The following is a 6,000-nucleotide window of genomic DNA, read 5'->3' on the forward strand; positions in this document are numbered from 1 at the left end:
AAAATGTGGGCAAAAGACACGAACATAGCTTTTTCAAAAGAAGTGACCGACGAACATGAAAAAATGCTCAATGTCACTAATCATCAGGGAAATGCAAATGAAAACCATAATGAGATATAACCATATTAGGATAGTTTTTATTAAAAAGTCCAAAAACAATAGATGCTGGTGTGGATGCAGAGAGAAAGGGAAGCTCATGCACTGTTGGTGGGACTGCAAATTAGTGCAACTTCTATGGAAAACAGCATGGAGATTTCTCAAAGAACTTTTAGAAACCTACTATTTGATCCAGCAATCCCACTACTCGGTATCTACCCAAAAGAAAAGAAGTCGTTGTCTCAAAAAGACACCTGCATTAAACTATTTATTGCAGCACAATTCACAGTTACACAGATGTGCAATCAACCAAAGTGTCCAACTCATGAGTGGATTAACAAAATGTGGTGTATACTACTCAGCCATTAGAAAGGATGAATTAATGTCTTTTGAGGTAATTTGGATGGAACTGGAGACCATTATCCTAAGTGAATTATTTCCAAGAATGGAAAAACAAACACATGTACTCTCTAATAAATTGGAACTAACTGAGAGGCACACATGTGCATGGAAGGAAGTCCTCTTTATGAGGACTCTCCCAGGAGTCCTGTGTGCTTCTTACACATGGATAGCTAGATTTCTAGCAAGGGCAGGGAAATTTTCCTCAATTATTCCCTCAAATAAATTATCCCACCCTTGTGTATTTTCTTCTTTGCCCTCAGGGATGCCTATGATTCTTATATTTGGCTTTTTACATAATCCCACATTTCTCGTAGGCTTTGTTGTTCCTCTTATTTCTCTGTTCTTTCCCTTTTACTATTTTGTTTAGCTCACTGGTGTTACCTTCAAGCTCTGAGATTCTTTTTCCTGCCTGGCCTAGCTTATGTGTAAGGTTTTCCACTGTGTTTTGTAATTCCTTGAAAGGACTTTTCATTTTCAGAATTCGTTTGATTTTTCTTTAATAATTTGATTTCTTTAGATAATTTTTCATTCATTTCCTGCATTGTTTTTGTGGCTTCTGTGTTGGGTTTCTATTTTCCCATGTGTTTCTTTGAGCTTACTTACAATCCATATTCAAAATTCTTCATCTGTCATTTTAACCATTTTGTCATTTTAACCATTTTGTTTAGGTTGTTATCGATTGATAAAGAGTTATTGATTTCTTTTGGAGGTGTCCTTTTGTGCTGATTTTTCATGTTTCTGGAGTTCTTTGGCTGATTCCTTCTCATCCGGCCTCTTAATGGAGAGCTGGGGGTGCTAGGGCTGGCTTATCATCCTGTCTCCAAGTCCCCAAAGGTCGATCCCTGGCAGTGCCAGGGAGAGGAGTGCTGGTCCTGAGTTGCCTTTGGGATGTTTTAGCAGGTTCGATGACCCTCTTGGGTTACCCCTGACCTGTTGTCTTCACCTCTTCCCAAGGTAGCATAGTGAGTTTGGTTCCCAGCTTAACCTCTGAGCTGGTGGACTGTACTTGTGGGTATGAGTCCTCAGCTCCCCAATTGCTTGAGCTGGAGGGCACTGTGTTTAGCTACGGGGTTATTCCCCAACATTGATTGTAGTTTGCCTAGAGGAGCCAGCTGCCCAGGTAATCCTTTGTGCCTGTGGTAGGCTCTGGTTCCCCAGGGGGTGCACATGAATACCCCAAGCTTTGGGAGGGACCCTATAGCTCCCAAGGGGTTGCTTGGTCCCTTCTTCCCCTGAGATGGGGGAAGGAGCAAGACAGATTGTGGCTGGAGTGAGAGAGCTGAGGGGCTTTCCTAAGCCTCACTGGGGCTCACAGTTTGCTTATCCGGCTGCTAGGGGGGAGCCCCTGAGAAGGAGTTCAGAGCAATCTCTTCAAGCCTGGAGGGCTATCCCTGGGGGAGAAGCCCAATTTGTGTGAATACCAAGGTCCCAGGACAGGCCCCTTCCTGTCCACCGGCCCGATTTCTCTGCCCGGGTTGGGGGGAGTGCCCCCCCCCCCATTTTCTCCCTGTAACTCCACCGCCCTCTCGCGCATGCGTTCCCACGCCACCTGAAGGGAGCTCTCCACCTACCCCACCGTCCGTGTCTGGTCTCAGGGGCAGGCACGGGTGGAAACACGCCCTGCTGCAGGGAAAGGAGCCCCGCAGCACAGCGCACCGTTCTTAGTTGCTGCGGTGGGGAAGGGGCCAGGGTCTTCCCGCACCGCTCTTGCTCTTGTGTCTCGGGGTGGGGGGCACGGTCTTTCCGGCCGCTTGTCCAAGCCACCAGCAGGCAATTCTGGGAGACACGGGCAGAGAGGTAAACAGGCCTCTCAGCGGGGAGCATTTACCTAGGCGCTGTGGGGGAGGGGCCGTGGTTTGCTTGCTCCGCTCCGAGGTCGGGGTTGCGGGTCCGGCCTGCCCATCCGAGCACCCGCGGGCGATCCCGCATGAGGCTGGCAGCGCCCCGCACTCTCGCAGTTGCTGCGGGTGGGAAGGGCCACGGCTGGAGCCAAAATTGCTTTCTGTAGTCCCAGGAATAGGGCGGATGCAGAGGAGGAAGCGTCCAGATGCATGAACGGCAGTTCTGTGGTCCCTGGTGGCAATTTCCTGTGGGGTGAGAGCTGCTGTGTCCCACTGCTCGCGAAGGCACCCAAGTGTTGGAGGGGACCCCCCCCCCTTTCACTCGGCTCCGGGTTTCTCTGGATTTGGTCCACACCGCTGTTGTCTTCTCTCTTTCTTCCTTTTTCTCATCTTTGCTGCCCTTGTGAGCTATTTCTGTAATGAATACGGCAATAGAAGTAGAAAATACATGATATGCACATATGGAATTAGAAGGATTTTAAGAATCCCTTTAGTATGAGGTATGCTTAGTATATTTTAACCTTCTCCTATCTCTCACTCCACTAATTATTCTGTTACTTAAATTGAGATTTTAGACTTAGCCTACTGTTAATAAATTCTTGCCTTTTAAACATTATTTACCTGGGTTCTAAATATAGTTTGTCATTTTTGCACTTAAGTTTATAAAAAAAAATTTTGAATTCATTTATACTTAACTGGTTCATAGTTCTAAAGGAAGATTTTAGCTTTTCCTGGTGTTAAGATCCTTTTCCAGCCAGAGACTTTGAAATGTCCAGATCTTGCCTTTCTCATTACGCTCTGCTCTTAATTTATTCAATACATTTTTTGTGTGTATATGTGTGTAAGTCATTCTACCTCTTACTACAGCAGTAATATGTAATAATCATTTATTTAAAAATACAGGTATGCAAAATAATGAAATAATCATCATTAGTCTTGGCATCTAGGGATGATCCTTGTTAAGAAATTTCAATATATAGATACATACATCTGTGTGTGTGTGTGTGTGTGTATGCGCATGTGCATGTTGGTTTTTTTATCTAATGTAAAATGTAATTGTAGTTAGAATTACCATTTTTTTCTTTTTTATTGTAAGATAAAATCATTTCTTATATTTAGTATGGAATTCCCAAGACACCTTGTTTATTGCCCTAGACAGGTCTCGAACATGGATAAATAAACACTTAGGGTATTTTACCACTACTATTACAAAACTAAGAGTATTTGCAGTTGAGGTAACAGGTAATTTTTTTACTGGACTTAATTTTTATTTCCTTAATCTTTTCCTTTCAATTGCCCATGCTTTTTAAATTACTTGAGCTAGAAATATGTTAGCTACAAAAAAGAAAAATGAGCGACACTGGCATTTTACTTGTGTTTTGTTTTCTCCTACAGTGACACTCTCTAACAACACTGAATGGTAATACCTGAGAGAGGATAGAACCAAATACATCATCAGAAACTGGCCTGATCCAAGAAGGACAAAACAACATCTGTCTTACTGCTGTTGTCACTACTGAGGGTTTTAAACCATGAAATAATAAACCATCTGTGCCTGAATCTCTCAACTTATGTCCAGTGTCTTCTCTGAATTTCCAGTCCCAAGTTCTACCCTATCTGCCCCAACTTGAATCCAGAAGATGGTCTGAGTCAGATGAAGGCAGCCTCAGACCCTCATTTCATGAAGCCAAGAGGGTCTGCCAGCGCAGCCCCAAAGAGAGAGTATCTGTTTTCCCTTCTGCTCCTTATGGTGTCCTGAATCTCCCTCCCTCAGTCTGACCTGTCCCCTTTCCTTCAGAGTTTCTAGCGTCCAGCTAGTCTGTGACTTGTCTAGCGGCATTTGTTCAAATCTGAATCCAGTTCCTCTCATGTTACCACTTCTCCTTTTTGAAAGCTGATACCCACTTTAGTGTGTTGAGAAACCCATTTTTAAAAAGTAAATTTATCATGAAACCAAGTAAGTAAAATCTTCAGGACCACTTCCTTGTCCAGACCTTCTTCACAGTCATGAACCTAATTTTGTATTCTTAGATGTCATCAAATGTTCTATGGTTCAGGCCCCACTGAACCTGGATCACCTCTACTGTTCACCAATTCCCTTGGCAATGGTGTGCTGGAGCATGTTCATACCAGCTTCTCAGACCTGATCATTAGAATTTCAGAACTTTTTCAAGTCAGTTGTTAAATAGCCATTATTAAAAACATTACTTAAATTTAAATAAATTAAAAACCAATACTCAAAACATATCATTTCTTAATTATTTCAGTATATTTTATTTTTGCTTTTGAGGTTATGGCTATTGTATCTTTATGGTGTAATTACTTTATTATGGTGTGGACTTGCATCTCTTCCCAACTCTCCTAGATATAGCAAGTGGTAGCTTGAAATTAGCCTCCATTGAAACTGATAAACTTATAAGTCTGGGCTTCCTCACCTCCTCCACCACCACCACAGAGACATCTATATAACATATAACACCACTGCCCTTGTGTTTATCTCAACTTCCTTCTGTTTTTCTTTTCACTGGCTTGTTGAAGGTAGTTTTCTATCATGGCTCAAATCTATCCCCAACTCTTCCTGGATCAGAATACTCAATTGGCCTCAACAAATTGGGTCAGAAGGAACAGACGTCAATACAATGAAGACCCTATATGACAAACTCACAGCTAACATCATAGCTGAATGGGGAAAAGTTGAAAGCTTTTCCTTTAAGATTTAGAACAAAACAAGGTTTCTCACTTTCACCACTTTTATTCAACATAGTACTGGAAGTACTAGCCAGGGTTATTGGGCAAGAGAAAGAAAAAAATGAATACAAATTAGAAAGAAGTCAAACTGTCCCTGTTTGCAAATGACATGATAACATATATAGAAAAGACTCCAACAAAAGTCCTAAAGACTCCAACAAAAGCCATTAGAACTAATAAATGTTAGTAAAATTGGAGAATACAAAATCAGCATACAAAAATCAGTAGCATTGCTATATACCAATAGTGAACTATCTGAAAAAGAAATCAACAAAGTAGTTCCATTACAATAGCTAAAAAATAAAATATCTAGGAAAAAACTTAATAAAGGAGGTTAAATCTCTACAATGAAAAATAAAAAAACACCGATAAAAGAAATTGAAGAGGACACAAATAAATGGAAAATTGTCCTGTGTTCATGGACTGGAATAATTAATATTTTTTAATTGTTCATGTTACTTAAAGCAATCTACAGATTCAAGACAATCCCTATCAAAGTATCATTGAAGTTCTTCACAGAAACAGAAAACACAAACTCATATGGAAGGGTAAAAGACCCCAGATAATCAAGGTAATCTTGAGCAAAAAGAACAAAGCTAGAAGCATCACATTACCTCACTTCAAAATGTACTATAAAGCTATAGTAATAAAAAAATCATGGTATTGGCATACAAACAGACACATAGGGAATGGACATATTAGACAGAATAGAGAAATTTCAACAAAGGTGCCAAGAATACACATTGGGGAAAGAATAGTCTCTTCAATAAATGGTGAAACTAGGAAAGCTGGATGTCCATATGCAGAAGAATGAAACTAGACCCCCGTCCCTTACTATGTTAAAAATAGTTACTCAAAGTGGATTAAAGACTTAAATGTAAGACACAAAACTATGAAATTACTAGAAGAACAT

Source organism: Eulemur rufifrons, chromosome 12, assembly GCF_041146395.1.
Source record: "Eulemur rufifrons isolate Redbay chromosome 12, OSU_ERuf_1, whole genome shotgun sequence".
Taxonomy (NCBI): domain Eukaryota; kingdom Metazoa; phylum Chordata; class Mammalia; order Primates; family Lemuridae; genus Eulemur; species Eulemur rufifrons.